Below are 20,812 nucleotides of genomic sequence, written 5' to 3'. Positions count from 1 at the left end.
TTTTCACCCTTTGACTCTAGGTTAATGAGAGGAAGTCAATACAAGCTATGGACAACGGACAACGGATGGATGGACGGACGGACGCAGCACTACGTCATAAGCTCGCATTGCCTGGCCTTAATGACCAGGACAGCTGAAACCTTTATAGTCTAGTGGTTCCTTTGTCACCACCCTAGTTGTTATTTCCAGAGTGTAACTTTTCCTGACCTACATTGTGACGGGTGTCGTCAATGAGACGCCTATCCTTTGGAACACCTGTTTATCCTTTCACGTCTTCAAGGATCTCCATATCAATCTATATTTTTGTTTATATTTTGCCCACGTTTTATCGCGTCCGATTTAGAATGACGGTTTCGTTATTTTGTCGGTATTCTCTGTAATTTTTTTCATATATAATAATAGCAATTAATTATTCACTATCCTACAAAAAGTCTTATGTTATTTTTGAAAAAATCTTCATTTCTTTTTTACTTGTATTTTGCCTACAAATTAATAACCTTAAATTTGCTACTGTTAACCTGCTTTTGTATTCATTTATTTCATGAACAGTGGAATTTTGTAAATCTAGAACAGCTATAAATATTTGTTATTAAAATTCGTTTACTTGCCTGATTTCTGTTCAGTACACTGCATCCTGGTTTTTGCTAAAAACGTAAACAAAAAGAAAAATAATAACACAAAAAAATAAGTATGGAAATCGTCCTGTGTGTAAAATTTGTGTAAACACATAAAGAAAAGTAAATATTGTTGAGAGCTTAAACGTACAGTTAATATATCTTACTGGCATTATTTGAAATTCTTTGACATTTAACAAATAGCTAAATAACCAGTACACACTTACCAAGCAGCTTTTTATAGTCCATGCTATGTATATACTGGTGTGTCGAGACAAATACACACGTGTCAGAGTCTGAAAAATACGAGTCGTAAATTATTAGTGTACATGAGCTGTCTGCCAGAAAACGTGTTAAAAAGGGTGGTCATACTAAACTAATACATATGGTTATTTTATCATTACGTCGACCATTTCCTAACACAGTCAATGTTGTTAGTCGCGTGTGTTAAGTAGATTAGTGTGGGAAGTGTTCCGTTACCTTGTATATCATGTCTAATTCCTTATGAATAGCTACGCCGGTCAAGAATAATATGCATAATTATTTTGTACATAACTCCTTCCCTTTATTCAACATTTTAGGTCTGTTTTCATTACTTCCTTTATATATACATGTATATTTTATATGTTGATTTTCATAGTTTGGACTACGCCTAGCATTACTGACGAGTCCTAGAAGAAATAAACACTGGTTTGATGCAGTTTTATATATTATAAAAATCATATAAGGGATACTTTTCATTTGTTGTCATTTGTCATACAGATAATGTCTTGTTTTGCCAATTCAATTCCTTAGGAACCAGATGATCGATTCAATCTATCCGAAAAGAGCATCACCTGGGGCTACTGAATTTATGTCGCAAGTAATGTGTATCAAAATCTTAGCGGACAAATTGTTTTGATAATTTTTGCGATTTTAAACCAAACACCGTTTTTTTAACATGAAACATGATAATATAACGTAAGATTTGATGAGGAGGATGTACAAAGGCATGATTATAATTGATACGAGGGGATGTACATGGGAATGATTATAATTGACGAGGGAATGTACATGGGAATGATTACAATTGACGAGGGGATGTACATGGGAATGATTATAATTGATACGAGGGGATGTACATGGGAATGATTATAATTGATACGAGGGAATGTACATGGGAATGATTATAATTGATACGAGGGGATGTACATGGGAATGATTATAATTGACGAGGGAATGTACATGGGAATGATTATAATTGACGAGGGAATGTACATGGGAATGATTATAATTGACGAGGGGATGTACATGGGAATGATTATAATTGACGAGGGAATGTACATGGGAATGATTATAATTGATACGAGGGAATGTACATGGGAATGATTATAATTGATACGAGGGGATGTACATGGGAATGATTATAATTGACGAGGGAATGTACATGTGAATGATTATAATTGACGAGGGGATGTACATGGGAATGATTATAATTGATACGAGGGGATGTACATGGGAATGATTATAATTGATACGAGGGAATGTACATGGGAATGATTATAATTGATACGAGGGGATGTACATGGGAATGATTATAATTGACGAGGGAATGTACATGTGAATGATTATAATTGACGAGGGGATGAACATGGGAATGATTATAATTGATACGAGGGGATGTACATGGGAATGATTACAATTGACGAGGGAATGTACATGGGAATGATTATAATTGATACGAGGGGATGTACATGGGAATGATTATAATTGACGAGGGAATGTACATGGGAATGATTACAATTGACGAGGGGATGTACATGGGAATGATTATAATTGACGAGGGAATGTACATGGGAATGATTATAATTGACGAGGGAATGTACATGGGAATGATTATAAATGATACGAGGGGATGTACATGGGAATGATTATAATTGACGAGGGAATGTACATGGGAATGATTATAATTGACGAGGGAATATACATGGGAATGATTATAATTGACGTGAGGATATTTACAAGGGAATGATTATAATTGACGTGAGGATTTACATGGGAATGATTACGATTGACATGAGGATATTTACATGGGAATGATTATAGTTGACATGAGGATTTACATGGAAATGATTATAATTGACATGAGGATATTCAAGGGAATGATTATAATTGACATGAGGAGGATTTACAAGGGAATGATTATAATTGACGTGAGGATTTACATGGGAATGATTATAATTGACGTGAGGATTTACATGGGAATGATTATAATTGACGAGAGGATTTACAAGGGAATGATTATAATTGACGTGAGGATTTACATGGGAATGATTATAATTGACGTGAGGATTTACATGGGAATGATTATAATTTACATGAGGATATTAACATGGGAATGATTATAATTGACATGAGGATTTACATGGGAATGATTATAGTTGACATGAGGATATTCAAGGGAATGATTATAATTGACGTGAGGATTTACATGGGAATGATTATAGTTGACATGAGGATATTAACATGGAAATGATTATTATTGACGAGGGGATGTACATGGGAATGACTATAATTGACATGAGGAGGATATTCAAGGGAATGATTATAATTGACGAGGGAATGTACATGGGAATGATTATAATTGACATGAGGAGGATTTACATGGAAATGATTATAATTGACGAGGGGATGTACATGGGAATGATTATAATTGACGAGGGAATGTACATGGGAATGATTATAATTGATACGAGGGGATGTACATGGGAATGATTATAATTGACATGAGGAGGATCCACATGGGAATGATTACAATTGACGAGGGGATGTACATGGGAATGATTATAATTGACATGAGGATTTACATGGGAATGATTATAATTGACATGAGGAGGATTTACAAGGGAATGATTATAATTGACGAGGGAATGTACATTGGAATGGTTATAATTGACATGAGGAGGATTTACAAGGGAATGATTATAATTGACGTGAGGATTTACATGGGAATGATTATAATTGACGAGGGAATGTACATGGGAATTATTATAATTGACGTGAGGATATTTACAAGGGAATGATTATAATTGACGTGAGGATTTACATGGGAATGATTATAATTGACGAGGGAATGTACATGGGAATGATTATAATTGACGTGAGGATATTTACAAGGGAATGATTATAATTGACGTGAGGATTTACATGGTAATGATTACGATTGACATGAGGATATTTACATGGGAATGATTATAGTTGACATGAGGATTTACATGGAAATGATTATAATTGACATGAGGATATTCAAGGGAATGATTATAATTGACGTGGGAATGTACATGGGAATGATTATAATTGACATGAGGATTTACATGGGAATGATTATAATTGACATGAGGCGGATTTACAAGGGAATGATTATAATTGACGTGAGGATTTACATGGGAATGATTATAATTGACGTGAGGATTTACATGGGAATGATTATAATTGACGAGAGGATTTACAAGGGAATGATTATAATTGACGTGAGGATTTACATGGGAATGATTATAATTGACGTGAGGATTTACATGGGAATGATTATAATTGACGTGAGGATTTACAAGGGAATGCTTATAATTGACGTGAGGATTTACATGGGAATGGTTATAATTTACATGAGGATATTAACATGGGAATGATTATAATTGACATGAGGATTTACATGGGAATGATTATAATTGACGTGAGGATTTACATGGGAATGATTATAATTGACGTGAGGATTTACATGGGAATGATTATAATTGACATGAGGATATTCAAGGGAATGATTATAATTGACATGAGGATTTACATGGAAATGATTATAGTTGACATGAGGATATTAACATGGAAATGATTATAATTGACGTGAGGATTTACATGGGAATGATTATAATTGACGTGAGGATTTACATGGGATTGATTATAGTTGACGAGGGGATGTACATGGGAATGATTATAATTGACGAGGGGATGTACATGGGAAGGACTATAATTGACATGAGGAGGATATTCAAGGGAATGATTATAATTGACGAGGGAATGTACATGGGAATGATTATAATTGACATGAGGAGGATTTACAAGGGAATGATTATAATTGACGAGGGGATGTACATGGGAATGATTATAATTGACGAGGGGATGTACATGGGAATGATTATAATTGATACGAGGGGATGTACATGGGAATGATTATAATTGACATGAGGAGGATCCACATGGGAATGATTACAATTGACGAGGGGATGTACATGGGAATGATTATAATTGACATGAGGATTTACATGGGAATGATTATAATTGACATGAGGAGGATTTACAAGGGAATGATTATAATTGACGAGGGAATGTACATTGGAATGGTTATAATTGACATGGGGAGGATTTACAAGGGAATGATTATAATTGACGTGAGGATTTACATGGGAATGATTATAATTGACGAGGGAATGTACATGGGAATGATTATAATTGACGTGAGGATATTTACAAGGGAATGATTATAATTGACGTGAGGATTTACATGGGAATGATTACGATTGACATGAGGATATTTACATGGGAATGATTATAGTTGACATGAGGATTTACATGGACATGATTATAATTGACGTGGGAATGTACATGGGAATGATTATAGTTGACATGAGGATTTACATGGGAATGATTATAATTGACATGAGGAGGATTTACAAGGGAATGATTATAATTGACGTGAGGATTTACATGGGAATGATTATAATTGACGTGAGGATTTACATGGGAATGATTATAATTGACGAGAGGATTTACAAGGGAATGATTATAATTGACGTGAGGATTTACATGGGAATGATTATAATTGACGTGAGGATTTACAAGGGAATGATTATAATTGACGTGAGGATTTACATGGGAATGGTTATAATTTACATGAGGATATTAACATGGGAATGATTATAATTGACATGAGGAGGATTTACAAGGGAATGATTATAATGATTATATTATAGTGATTATAGTGATTATAGTGATTATAATGATTATAGTGATTATAGTGATTATAATGATTATAATTTACATACCTGCAGCTAACAGCGTGAAATATGCAGTGAAAAATGCAACAAAAACTGAAAAGAGTCTTTGTAACATTTCAGTTTAGATCTGTAATAAAGCAAAATTAACATGACAGGAATTCCATACCAGAGATGTTTTTACACAGAATTAAACATGGAATTTACATTGAAATCATCACAGGAGAGCTGAATTTTAAAAGTGGTCGTCTTTGAATCTGAGGGGCCCCCAAAAATATCAATATTCTGTTATGACCATGTTAACAAAATCTTGAATTCCTTTCTGTAAAACTTAAATTCAATAAAGTTTTTGGCCGCTGTGGTGGCTATTTTTTATACGTGATGAACCTAAAAAAAACAACATTTGGTCAGGACTATGTACTTATCGCTTTTCAATGAAAACCTTCAGTAGAACTTGAAGTTCAAAATAGATTTTCAAGATTGCTTTCACTTTTAATTCCTGGTTCTTTTTCATTGAATCACTTCAAAAATGTAAATTGATTTGGACAACGCATGACGACGTATTCATCACAGTGCAACTACGACAGGAATTAGCCCAATGTATCATGTGCACTATGTGTTGGTGGTCCGAAGCGTACATTTGACCACTTCACTATTAACAATGTGTCAATACACGCTGCAGCAACCATGGCTGCCGTAGCTACCAACGTCGCACCACACTCTGCATTTTATTTTCTTCGGACTGTATTTAAACGATTTATTTGATTGAACGCTACCCATAGGTAACCGTTGCCAACTGCGGGCATACTACCGTACATGTATACGCAGTCAAAATGAGGTACAGTCCTTAAATATTTATGCACAGCAGTTTATTCTATATGAATATCAATAATTTACCTACCGTTTAGTATTATCTAATGATAACATAATAGTCTAGTAATTATAATTAAGTACCTCTAGGGGAAGGGTTACTACCTTAACACCATTGAACTAGTCTTTGTATATCTGTACCACCTGTTTCCACCTTAAGGAGAAGACTTCGATAGGCTATGCCTAGTGTTTAATCCTATTGATTTTTCTATTATGTCAATAAAATTTGTTGAAACTGAAATATATTTGAACATATAACATTGTTTTATAAAATATGTTCACATCTTTAAATTAAAGTACTAACATACAGATGCGGTTTATTTTATTGAAAGTCTATTTTTAGTTTCCACTGTCGAGAGATGGAAAAGGGAATTCCCTTAAAAAATAGTTCCGGCAAGTATCATGTGAGATACTAACAGAAACATAGATAAAAACTGTGGGTTATTATTGTAAGATTACATAGGTGTGTGATTAAAACAAAACCATGAGTTTCTTGTGCAGAGGAAAATATGACGGGTGTGCCAAGAGACAAGTCAGGTCAGCACATACGGGTGGTTTTGCCTAATGACATTTCTTCATATCTAACACATCCGAAACAAGCTTCTAACTTTTGGATCATAAATAATATTTATTATGCATGGGAAGCCATAGATTCGTCAATAATGACCTGGTCTATATAAATGACAGTGTGCTGAAAATGTAACAAACCTATAAATGACCCCCGGAAAGAATGTCCTAGAAGCTTTTGAAAATTCTACGAAACCTATGGAAAATACATCCGATATTCAAAACCCAATTGAAAGGACCGTTCTGTGAAAGGTAGCGAAAAGTCAAAGATATCATTTTCTTAATCAGAAGTGTTCTCATGTTGTTATCGTCTTTAAAGATACCTTGCGGCGATTTAACAAAATAAAATATCATCTTACATTTTAATCGATGTATACCTTTTTATTTGTCAATTTGAAAGAAACAGGGGTAAATGTTGTTCAAAAAATAGAAATACAGAAATGAGGGTGGGTCGGAAAAACTGCTCGTTTTCTGAATGTAGGAAGTTCAGACGTACCTAAGTAAGATCGCCCGAAAATTCGGACTTCTACATAGCAAGATCGTCAGAAAATTCCGACTACAACATAAATAGTAAGAAAATTCGGATTATTATATAGTAAGATCGTCAGAAAATTCCGACTACTACATAAATAGTAAGAAAATTCGGATTATTATATAGTAAGATCGTCAGAAAATTCCGACTACTGCATAAATAGTAAGAAAATTCGGATTATTATATAGTAAGATCGTCAGAAAATTCCGACTACTACATAAATAGTAAGAAAATTCGGATTATTATATAGTAAGATCGTCAGAAAATTCCGACTACTACATAAATAGTCAGAAAATTCGGATTATTATATAGTAAGATCGTCAGAAAATTCCGACTACTGCATAGTAAGATCGCTGGAAAATTCGGATTAATACATGAGGTCGTCAGAAATTACTTCGACTACTACATATATAGTGCGATCGTCAGAAAATTCCGACTACAACCTACACTGTAGTCAGATCGCTAGAAAATTCGGTGAAGTGTTTTTTCTTCAGAATGTTTTTTTTTTTTGCCTTTTTGACCCAAAATACATGTAAAATAACAAACTGTAGATTCTGCAAACGTGGGATGTTTCAGCGAATGGTTTGACCCATTTTTTCTTACTCGAAACGCTGCTATTCGCCGGTAGTTACCTACATACATGTACATTTATATATTAGCCGTATACACATTTCGTTCTGTGAGGAAATCTCCGTTATCGGCCCCCTTACTACACTTCAAAAACTTCTCCTTGCCCGACTAGAATGGGCACTGATATCAAAACACTGATCACGGCCCGATCACAATAAATATGTCACTTGATATAATTATTTTGTTACTTACTGGTTAATCGCCTACACAACTGTCTTTGTTAGGTTTCATCTCACCCACAGACGCTTGCATATAAAATGTGAATAAAAAAAAAATACATGACATGTAGTGTACAGTGGAGTACACGGCTGGACGGCTTCATGAACGAAACGGAACCTCACCACACTTCAATCGACTAAAAGATGGCGCAAACGATATCCGACCGTCACCAAGAAACATTCATCTTGAACCTATTGTGTCACATAATACGAATTGTTAATCCAAAACAAATTTAATCCGTGAAAATATCACCGAATTCCTCCTCGGGTCTCACCAACACACGTATTGTCAGCGTGGATAGCCTTCTGTTTATGTGAGTCATATGTCAGCCAGAACGTAAGTCATTTACACTGTAAACACGCACACCATACGCAATGACGGCAGTTACAATAAACATAGGATATCTGAATGTCGTTCTTGACCTACATAATAAACTCAAAAAGAAACTAGATTTGATCAAGATCAAAACACGGGATTTCCAACAAGAAAATGATCGCAGACATGTTCTCGTTCTGACGAACGCTTTTGTACGTTTTACCTACGATTTCTCTTCGTTTTCTCTTCGCTTCCCTTCTTTAACCAATCTTTAAAATAACGTTTTCTTTCACATACGATGAAAATATACCGCTTTAAAAGAATTTGAATTTTTCGATTTTGTATAATTTGACCTCCGTGAATCGTGTATCCCGTACCTTGTATCGTGTTTACTGTACTGTGAATCGTGTATCTCGTACCTTGTTTCGTGTTTACTGTATTGTGAATCCCGTTCCATGTATCATGTATCCCGTATTGTATTATGTATCCAGTAACATGTATCGTCTATCCCGTACCGTGTATCCTGTAGTGTGTATACCGTACATTGTACCTTATATCGTGTTTACTGAACAGTGAATCGTGTATCTCGTACCTTGTTTCGTGTTTACTGTATTGTGAATCCCGTTCCATGTATCATGTATCCCGTATTGTATTATGTATCCAGTAACCTGTATCGTCTATCCCGTACCGTGTATCCTGTAGTGTGTATACCGTACATTGTACCTTATATCGTGTTTACTGAACAGTGAATCGTGTATCTCGTACCTTATTTCGTGTTTACTGAACAGTGAATCGTGTATCTCGTACCTTGTATCGTGTTTACTATACTGTGAATCGTGTATCTCGTACCTTGTTTCGTGTTTACTGTACTGTTAATTGTGTATCTCGTACCTTGTATCGTGTTAACTGTACTGTTAATTGTGTATCTCGTACCTTGTTTCGTGTTTACTGTACTGTTAATTGTGTATCTCGTACCTTGTATCGTGTTTACTGAACAGTGAATCGTGTATCTCGTACCTTGTGTCGTGTTTACTGTACTGTGAATTGTGTATCTCGTACCTTGTATCGTGTTTACTGAACAGTGAATCGTGTATCTCGTACCTTGTATCGTGTTTACTGTACTGTGAATTATGTATCTCGTATCGTGTATCCCGTATTGTATCCTGTATCCGGTAACATTTATCGTCTATCCCGTATCGTGTATTTCATAGCGTGTATACCGTATCTGGTACCTTGTATCGTGTTTACTGTACCCTGTATCTCGTACCTTGTATCGTGTTTACTGAACCATGAATCGTGTATCCCGTACAACGTTTCGTGAATCCCGTAACGTGTATTGTGTATACTGTATCATGTATCTCGTACCAAGGAACCGTGTATCTCGTATCAAGTATCGTGTATACCATACAGTGTATCATGTATCTAGTACCATGCATACCGTACCGTGTATCTCGTACCAAGTACCTTGTATCTCGTACCAAGTATTGTGTATACCGTTCCGTGTTTCGTGTGTACTGTACCGTATATAGTGTAGCCCACACCATGTATCGTGTTTACTGTATCGTATGTCGTGTATCCCGTAAAAATATCGTGAATCCTGTACCGTCTTTCGTGTATATCATACCGTCATCTTCGGGTTTTATTTTTTTTTTTTTTTTTGATGATTTGACCTTGGAACGTTGCATATATCTTCATAAAAGCGTTTTCTTCTATAGATGATCAAAATAAACAGATTTTAAAAGAATTTGAAATTTTTGATTTTTTTTGGCATTTGACCTCGGTGACCTTGAACGAAGGTCAAGGTCAATGAAAAGTAATAGAATTTGTAGGCATCCGTACGTGCTATCACTGGGCCAAATATCATATCTGTGTATGTAAAGATATTTGAACAGAGGATAATTAAGTGCATTTTTGGGACAAATTTGAATTTTGGCGGGAAAACAAACATTTTTTAAAGTGCTATTTCTACGTCATTTTTTATCGCACGACCATAAAACTTGCACAGTTCGTCTTAATTAAACATGCACTTTAAAATGAACTTAAAAAGTTAACTCAATTTTGTTTTTGAGTTTTTGACCTTGATTTGACCTCATGCTTAGACCTTGACCTTGACATATTTTCTGATAACATGTTACGGAGAAAAGTTAGCTCTGACCATAACCTACAAGATAAACCGATTGTGCAAGAAATCAAAGTACTGGAAGTACTGTAAACGAACATTATTGTTTAATGCAAAATCAGTAATCTTCTTAGTTTTAAGTTGATAAATTTACTGATATCGGTTTAGGAATTAATTGCAAATAATTTGAAATGTTTGCAGCTGTTCTGATTTGATTGTACACATGCATGTTTCTGTAAGGTCCTAATTGAAATTGGAAGTTTGTTGATCTATCTTGGATCGATGAAAATAAAATATGTCTTCTTTCTTTCGGGAAGGCATCATCAGTTATAATACAGCCAGGACTCTGTGACCTTATTGATGCCAACTTCTAATATGAACTAAATTTAGGCTTGTTCCATCGTTAGTTTGGCATACATAGTTGTATTTCAACTTAATATGATGAAACACACATAAAGAATTACTGAAAACCAAAACCAGAGCTGCTAATCAAGGCCCGAATTAGGAATGTATCCTATTGAAACTGTACTCAAGCATTGATGGTACTTCAAAACAAAAAACTTGACTCCTTTTGTTCAGGAATCATTTGATGTTAATAAATCTGTATATGAGAAGATAAACTTCTGGTATAATTACAGGATGGTAAACAATGTGATAAAGAATAACAACCAGATAAAGACCATCTTCATCGAATAATTCAGAAAAAAGGAAAAGAAAACTTCAAGATTCATTTTCAACTTCAAACCTGATCACAAAGATTACAGTCCATTCGATGGGACGACACATTCCCTATTTATTGTCCTTTTCCAATGTTGATCATCCAATCATACTGAACCACACAATTCAGCAATGTAATTGCACAGATCACACCTTTATGTGGTGAGAACATTTTTGGGGGTGTTATAAGATTCCATAACTGTATGCAAATTGTGAAGCATTCCATATCTATAACTATATATATATATATATATATATATATATACAGTACGTGTATATATTTACACATATCAAAATTGGAATGACACAGGAGATTTGCAAGTTTAAGTCCACCATCAGTCATGGGAGGTTTATGTAAAATGTTATATTTACCGGGGTAATTAGTAATTTTGAGAATATATTTATGAAGCTCTATTCTGTACATTCTACAAGTGCTTAGAGAATGGACACAATTTTATGTTCTCCAATGTCAAAATTAATCATATGTAAAATATTAGGGGCTTATTCGCCATTCTAGGCCTGATTGCCGTCATAGTAAAATTACCAAAATGGACTTGAAATCAATATTTTTAAGAGAATGATCTATGACTTGAATATTTCATAAAAATAATGTAATACATCGTTTATTCACTTCATTCAGATCTTCAGACACCACATAATTTGTGAAGTCATATATAGAAATATATGAACCATTTTGTTATTGATTTATTCACACAAGTAAGCACTAGATGTAAGCAGTAAGTATATGTACCGCTATCTACTGGCATGACTTTGAGTACAGTAAACTACACTCGCTTTGTGGATATTGACAGGATAACATATATTTACATACTAATTCAATTTTAGAATTGTAACTGAAATCTTGTAACAGCATGGCACAAATAGTCATCTGAACATGTGTTGTATATTGAAAAATTATTTAAGGTAAATTTTCAGTTTATCAATTCATTGATTACTCCGTGTTTGAAGTATGGTATAGTGAGAATTTCAAGTCCTGATCATGACTTGATGAAAATTTTAAATTAACAACTTATTAAAATGAATTTGTTTGAAAAATAACACAAGTTCCACAGCAATATTATATAGAGAATCCATCACAATATATCAAAAGTTATAAAACTACAAATAATAATTAACGGCTGAATATCAAATTAAGTGAATATCACAAGTCTTTTTGCATTTGTTTTTAGATAATCCGGATTTCCGTTTTCCAGCTTTAACAAAAAAACGAGAAGTATTTTAATTGCCGTTATAGTTGAATTACCAAAATGGACCTGAAATCAGTACTTTTAAAAAAAGAATGATCTATGACTTGAATATTTCATAAAAATAATTTAATACATCGTTTATTCACTTCATTCAGATCTTCAGACACCGCATAATTTGTGAAGTCATATATAGAAATATATGAACCATTTTTGTTATTGATTTATAGTTCACACAAGTAAGCACGAGATGTAAGCAGTACGTATATGTACCGCTATCTACGGCATGACCGAGTACAGTAGACTACACTCGCTTTGTGGATATTGACAGTATAACATATATTTACATACTAATTCAATTTTAGAATTATAACTGAAATCTTGTAACAGCATGGCACAAACAGTCATCTGAACATGTGTTGTATATTGAAAAATTATTTAGGTAAATATTAACTCATTTGCTTGACTTCAATTTTCAATTTATCAATTCATTGATTACTGTGTTTGAAGTATGGTGTAGCGAGAATTTCAAGTCTTGAACATGACTTGATGAACGTTCTAAATTAAAAAATTATCAAAATGAATTTGTTTGAAAAATAACACAAGTTCCACAGCAATATTATATAGAGAATCGATTACACTATTTCAGAAGTTATAAAACTACAAATAACAATTAATGGCTGAATGTTAAATTAAGTGAATATCACAAGTCTTTTTGCATTTGTTTTTAGATAATCCGGATTTCCGTTTTCCGTCTTTGAAAAAAAAATACGTAGGCGTATTGCATAGTAAACGTAGCCATGTGTACATATGTAACAGCTGATTTCAATCAGATTGACTTAACATGAACTTAACACCGTCTCAGTAGTTCGTCACAATCGAAAATTTGATCGTGAATTCGGTATTTGCAAATTCTTTCAAAATACTTCCAGGTAAAGGAAAAAAATGCATATGGTCTCTAGATATACACACACCAAAGATTAATAGATCCTATATTGGGTCCATTCTCTCGTAAAAATATCGATTCGGGTCCACTATCGGCCATTTCGGTAATTCAACTCTAACGACAATCGGGCCGCGATTCGCAAATGAAAAATTAATTTAAAATTCGTAAACCTCTAATATTTTACATATGATACAATTAGGCATTGAAAAACATATATGTGGGTCAATTCTCTGAAAATAATGCCAATTTATATTATAATTGAGCCCCATTTTTCTTCGTTTCGGTATTTCCAAGTCTGCTTCACCTGTGGTCCGTTTCAGTAAATATTCTCGACTTTGCCGAAATAAAAACAAGCTATATAATTGTTCATTTTAAACATGACAACTGCCGACCCGACGTATCTAAAAGTGTTATTGTTGATATCATCTTAATATATTGCCGTAGTTATCTGTCACTTCGATTGTAAACCCCCTGCCAAAGGCATGGAAGAATCGACCAATCAAATTGGTTTAACGTTTGATTTCCGTAATCTTGCAGTTACCTCCCTTACAACAGTAAATACGTTCCAAGTATCGCCTACAACAACCAATCCCGTGCACATGGCAAACAAGATATTATCATTTGCATTTGATTTATTGGTCGTTTTCGTCAAAGGAAAATGGAATATGGGAATCGATGACAATGTTAACGCTATGACCAGTCACCCCGACCACAAATGCCACCTAGTATCTACCTTTCTCGCAAACATGTACTGTACGCAGTACAGTAACCTATAGTATGATACAATGTATCGTCTCGTATGCCATTATTGATATATTTCTTTCTCTAAATTATAGAAATATTCATCTAGTTGATAATGATGTAACATTCTAGAATATATATAATACACATTTAAGTAAATCGCGGACATATTTGCAGACCGATGCTATAATGTCAGCCGTTTTGGAATGAACACGGAAGAGCAAAACTTTCTAAACATCCGGAGACGAATGCGCCTGCGCAATATTTGTTTACATAAATATATTGACCTGGAGTTATTCGTAAAGTTCAGGTTCATTTAGTCTTCACATTTCGCTAGCGTTATGCATTTCTCAAATCGTATGCATCTTGAAAACATCTACTGAATACATTTCAACATTTTCGGTAAAACTACTACATAAAACGAAGATGTTTTTGCAAGTAAATTATTTGAAGCGTAAGGCAATGGGGGCAGCCATATTTCATTGAAACAGACAGTAGATGGCGTATTGGTGAATGTGGCTACCAAATATGGTCATATTTCTCAGTCCAGTTCTTGATGGCAATAACCGGCAATTAATGTTCGTTTAAAAAAACGAACAAACAAACAGCTACAGTTAAAAGATTTTTTTTTAAATTTTAGTTTTTGGGACTATTTGATCTTGAATGAAGGTCAAGGTCAATGATAAATGATAATGTTTGTAGCTATTCTTATATGCTATTGTTGTGCCAAAAATCAAGTCTGTAGGTGTATAAATGACGGAGAAGAAGCATTTTAAGTCCATATCTCCGTCATTTTTTATCCGATTATCAAAATCAAACAAGAAATATCTTTAAAAAAGATAAACGGCATAGTTTTAATGCTGGTGGTTATAATGTAAAACTACTGGTGAAATAAATTAACGAACTACGATGTAATTAATAAATGCGCAGTTTCAGCACGGATAACAAAATTATATCAGTTTGAATCATTTTTGGTGATAATAAGACTACAAATGTGTCATTTGAATAGATGCATCCACTTATTCAGCTTGCATTCAATTTAAAAGGGACATCACGGTAAAAACGTTGCAATTTTCACTGAATGTACGCGTTTTGTTCCTTTCCAGTTATGTTTCTGTGCTGTTCCAATGTTCACAGTCAATCCCTATGTCCAGCTTGACCACTCGATTTAGTTGGGAATCCCCCTCTAAATTTAGCGCGGAAATTATTTTTAGATCATTACGTGACTGTTTTGAAATCGTGGCAACACAAACACACGATAGTTTACAAGGCGATATCTATATTCCATCTGGGTTAGTTGGATAACGATATTATACACAGTGGTTTAAATGTTAAATAACACGTTCTGTAAATATTACGGCACACATATTTATGTGTAAATAAGTGTAAACACTGTTCATATAGTATAGTGACAGTAGCGATGTACTGGTACAGACTGTATTTGTGTAAATATTACCGAGATTATCATGACCTACTATCAAACAATCAAGCAGAATACGAGCGGCGTCCGTATTACTGCTGGTTTCATGTTTGAACTGTTACAATCTATTGTACTGCTTCCCAAGTTTAATTCTAGGATTGTGTTTGACCCATTTTCCTATTATTCTCTTCATTGCGGAAGCTGTTATAGTTTTCAAGCGCAGTCGATTCACATTGGAAGCCATTTTTGTTTCCGTATATGTCACAACATTTGCATATTCAGCATTTTGCATTGACCGCTACATTGACTAATCACATACTTCATCTTGACCAGAACGCCACCTGTCGCGTCATATCCGGGGCCAAAACCAAATTAGACGGCTATGCCGAAAAATTTGCACACTCCGTCTCAGTGGTTCATGCCACAGGGGCTTGACACGATTTTCCAAATGATGGTCCATATATATATGTATTATAGTGTCAAGGGAACTAACAACACAGAGGGGGAAAACGAATGTATTTTTTTAAAAAATATTTTTTTTCATTCTACGGGCCAAAGATCTTGACACTATAATACATATATATATGGACCATCATTTGGAAAATCGTGCCAAGCCCCTGTGGTTCATGCTCTTTCAAGCGAGAGGAAAAAAATGTTTAGTTTCAGAATTTTTTTTCCGACATTTTGTTTACCCCATAGCGAGGTCGTGACCTTGACATATTCTCTGATAACATGGCATGGGTAAAAGTTAGCCCCGACCATGATCTACAAGACGCACTGGGTGCGTATGGAATCGAACGAACTTTTATGAAGTTATGATCGTTCTAAAATCGTTTTTAAAAAATCTATTTTTAGATCTGTGACCTTGACCTTTGAACTTATGATCACCAAAATGTTTGTGTAATGTTCGGCTTGAAGTTCTCTATCATGTACTAAAATATGAACGTTTTGTCTGTTTCCGTTTTCGAACGAAAGTGTTATCAAGAAGTGTTAAGAATAATTATATAAGTATTTATATAATAATCCGAATTTTTATGTTAATGACCGTAGCGACTAAACAACAACTGTTCTGAATACATATTGACAAAATTAGATGATATGACCACACGGGAACATTGTACGATGTTTACTTGCCGAAATATACGCAATTCAATTCCAATCCAAACCTCCACACAGCTTCAGGTCGCCATCTTTGCTCAAATCAAAGCATCTGTGCGTTTGAAAGAGTCAGTACTGCAAAGCTTCTAAACGATCTTGTGATAAAAATTTTAAGATTATAATAGAAACGAAATGTGAATTTTAAATTGATTTGATTTCAATTATTTTGCTTTAGGTTAGCGAATCGTAGCAATTATTTACGATGGAACTTTAATGTTCCACTAAATACTGATCACAATATTTTTATTTTTACATTTTTTTTATTTCTTTCACTTCGGTTCATTTTAAGTGGCAATTTAGATTTCCTAATAAATTCGCGGGAAATGAATTTGATGACGTAACTGGAAGCCCACATGCTATTAGAACGTGACCCGGAAGATATGCATGACGATAATAAAAACAGAAGATAATTTAACATTATACCGGATTTTTTTCGCATTTTTTGCGACACTAATGTGCTAAAATACAACGGAAGGTAACACTGATTTTGTTCATAGCTATCGTATCAAGTAAAACGAACAGTTATTGCGGAAATAGCAGTATTTACTTTACCTAGTTGAGATATACCTACTTTCGTTTTACAGTTTACAGATATGGTCGTATAAATAATTCACCTTTTCAACCATAGTCGGTCTAATTGCTTATCCGCGGGATTTTTCAATTAAGAATATTTGTACTTCTCATGTACAGTGCATCTTTGTTTAAAATTGACTGGTATGCAGGTCTGATCCGACTTCCCTCGTGATCAGCTGACCCTGACCACAGGTCCACGTTACGATCGTATCCTTTCGTAAACACTTCATAATAAATGTTTATATTATCCACGGCAGATTCATCTTGATTACTACAATTTTCTACCTTCTTGCAGATATATAATGTTAAAGATAATGTAACTATAAATTGAAAAATACTGCACATATCAACGTATTTTTTTTAACCATAAATGTTTCGCACTAAACAAATCGTATGCCGTCTCCACACAATAATTATCATTTCAACATCCCATAATTTACGCAAATACGATGCGAGCGCCATAAGCGCGAGCCAATTTTTTTTTTTTTTTTTTTTTGCGAGGGGTCTGGTGCCGCCCAGCGGGTCCAGGGCAACGCAGAAAATAAATATAGTACATTTGCAATCATTCGGGATCGGCGTGGATCCAGGATTTTTTAAAAGGGGGGTCCAGTAATTTAGTGATAATGCGAGCCGATTTTTTCCCTTCTTTTTGCGAGGGGTATTGGGGCCGCCCAGCGGGTCCAGGGCAGCGCCCTGGTATGGTGGACCAGAGGAGCGAAGCCCCCCGGCGGAAAATGAATAGAGTGGGGGTACGTAATTTCGCACACTTTCGGTATGTTTTTAAATACATTTACGTCAAATCAATTTCAAATCAAGAAAGAATACCTCACATTGTTAGATGTACAAATGCTTCGTAACATACAAGTGTGCAACCTGATATGTGCACACATATCACTGCGCAAGGGAGCTGTTGTTAACTTGTGTTTATTGCTGGGTTTGAAAACGATCGGTTACGTAATTTCGCACATCCATCTAACTTCTTTAATTTTGTTGGTAAAAATAGTTTCCAGTCATTTTGTAGACAAACAACATCCTAAACTAAGATAAAGCCCAATGCCATGATTAACAAGGATGGATAGTATTGCAACAGCAATACAAAGTCCCCTTCCTGACCTAGGAGTGCACCTGTTCATTTCCCATTTTATAAACTGTTATACTGATCATGTATACCAAGTTTCGTTAAAATCGGAGAAGTACTTTAAGAGGAGTTGTACGGACAAGCCTCAACCAATGAGAAGCCGGAGGTCATTTTGAAAAATGTTTTTTCGAAAAATAGGATGCACAACTACATGTTGTACTGATAATGTATACCAAGTTTCGTTAAAATCGGAGTAGTACTTTAGGAGGAGTTGTCCGGACAGGCCTCAACCAACGAGAAGCCGGCGGCCATTTTGAAAAATGTTTTTTCAAAAAAGGAATGTGGGAATACCTGTTCTAGGTAAATGTTCCCTTTTTTCGGAGGAAATTTTTTAAAGCCTTAAAAATGGGAATATTTTTTTCCGAAAATGTTTTCTTGAAGGTAACGAAAAAACTTAATCTTGTACATCCGGAACATTCGACAACAGATGCCAGTTCCGTTTCATGTTATACGGTTTTTCCTCATTCGTACCTATCGGTAATTATTATCACTCTATTCACGTTTAAACCGCTCATTCTTATCCCTGTTGTTTTTATGTCTTGTTCTCATTATGAAATCAATCAACTTCACAAATTATCATCAACTTATCGAATCTATGTGATGAAGTTAAGCAAAATTTCGTATTAAGATATAAATATTGACTTACCGGGCTAGTGCAGACGACCGACACACAGGTCTGAGGATTGATATACTAGTATTAAAGTCGGAATGTTCCGGAGACCATCAAAGTTTGTGTTTGTTGACCTTAGGCAAACGGAAGGTTGCTGCAAATTTCATAGAAAGTATGTCTTTTTAATCAAATTTTAACTCTCTTATTCATAACAATGCCCGTATGCTCTCATTCGGCTAACCTCGGCTCAGTTATAATATACATATTCAGTCAAAAATACGATTATGCAACACATTTACCATAAAAACGATTATACAGTTTAACAGACTTTAATTGAACGTAACTGTGCATTATGGTTTACATCCGCTTTCACTTTACCTTTCATCCACGTACTCATTCTAATGAGAGCCGTTACTTTTTATTTCAATTTCATTCGTAAACCATTATTATACAGTTACGCGTTGATCCCTACATCCGCCATAAAAGACGGGTAAATAATATATGATACACAGTATATGACACGTGATGTACAGTATACGACATGTGATATACAGTATACGACACGTGATATACAGTATACGACACGTGATATACAGTATACGACATATGATATACAGTAAATGACATATGATATACAGTATACGACAAATGACAGTCGTTCCTGGTATTTATTATAATAATAATACTATATTGTACTCCAAATTACTTATATCAAATTATTTTATTGAAATTTACATTCAACACCGTTGTTTGAACTTAACGCGCATATCGCTATATACACCAACAATGGAGATTGGGGGTGTTGTATTTGTATTGTAGGCTAGTATTTCTACCACGACCCAAAAGGCCAGTGCACATATCTGCACAAAGTTTTGTATGGAATTATCCATGTAATCCTTAAACTTTAAAATAAACCGTTTTGCTCTTTCTAGCATTAAAATATCGCTTTTTGGAAGGCATCATAATTCCTTATTACACGGAGACACCATAATTCACGCCTATTATTACATGGAGACACCATAATTCACGTCCAATATTACATGGAGACACCATATTTACGCCCATTATTACACGGAGACACCATAATTCACACCAATCAAAACAATGGAGACACCATAATTCACGCCAATTAATACACGGAGACACAATAATTCACGCAAATCATTACAATGGAGACACAGTAATTCACGCCCATTAATACATGGAGACACCATAATTCACGCCTATTATTACACGGAGACACCATTATTCATGCCCATTTTGATTGATTTAAACATATTTTATTTGTAATTTACAATTTGTTACAAAGGGATTGGGCACAAGTTTTCCAACTTATATTAAGCCCTCTCCCGATACAATTTTACATTGAGAGAAAATTCACATGATGGCAGTTTTATTTACATATTTACAATCT

At 34.5% G+C, this 20,812-nt stretch overlaps 1 long non-coding RNA gene across 1 annotated transcript; it reads right to left on the bottom strand.

The window, feature by feature from the left end:
• Nucleotides 1-608: 608 nt before the first annotated feature.
• On the bottom strand, nt 609-5,794 carry LOC117325751. The gene is made up of 3 exons (XR_004532374.1): nt 5,690-5,794; nt 842-910; nt 609-644 (listed from the first exon to the last, which is right to left on the bottom strand). It is a non-coding gene; the product is annotated as an uncharacterized LOC117325751 (long non-coding RNA).
• Nucleotides 5,795-20,812: the final 15,018 nt, after the last annotated feature.

The sequence above is a fragment of the Pecten maximus genome, chromosome 1 (genome assembly GCF_902652985.1).
Source record: "Pecten maximus chromosome 1, xPecMax1.1, whole genome shotgun sequence".
NCBI lineage: Eukaryota > Metazoa > Mollusca > Bivalvia > Pectinida > Pectinidae > Pecten > Pecten maximus.
The sequence above is the reverse complement of the archived record's forward strand: the minus strand, read 5'-3'. Positions and strand labels throughout refer to the sequence as shown.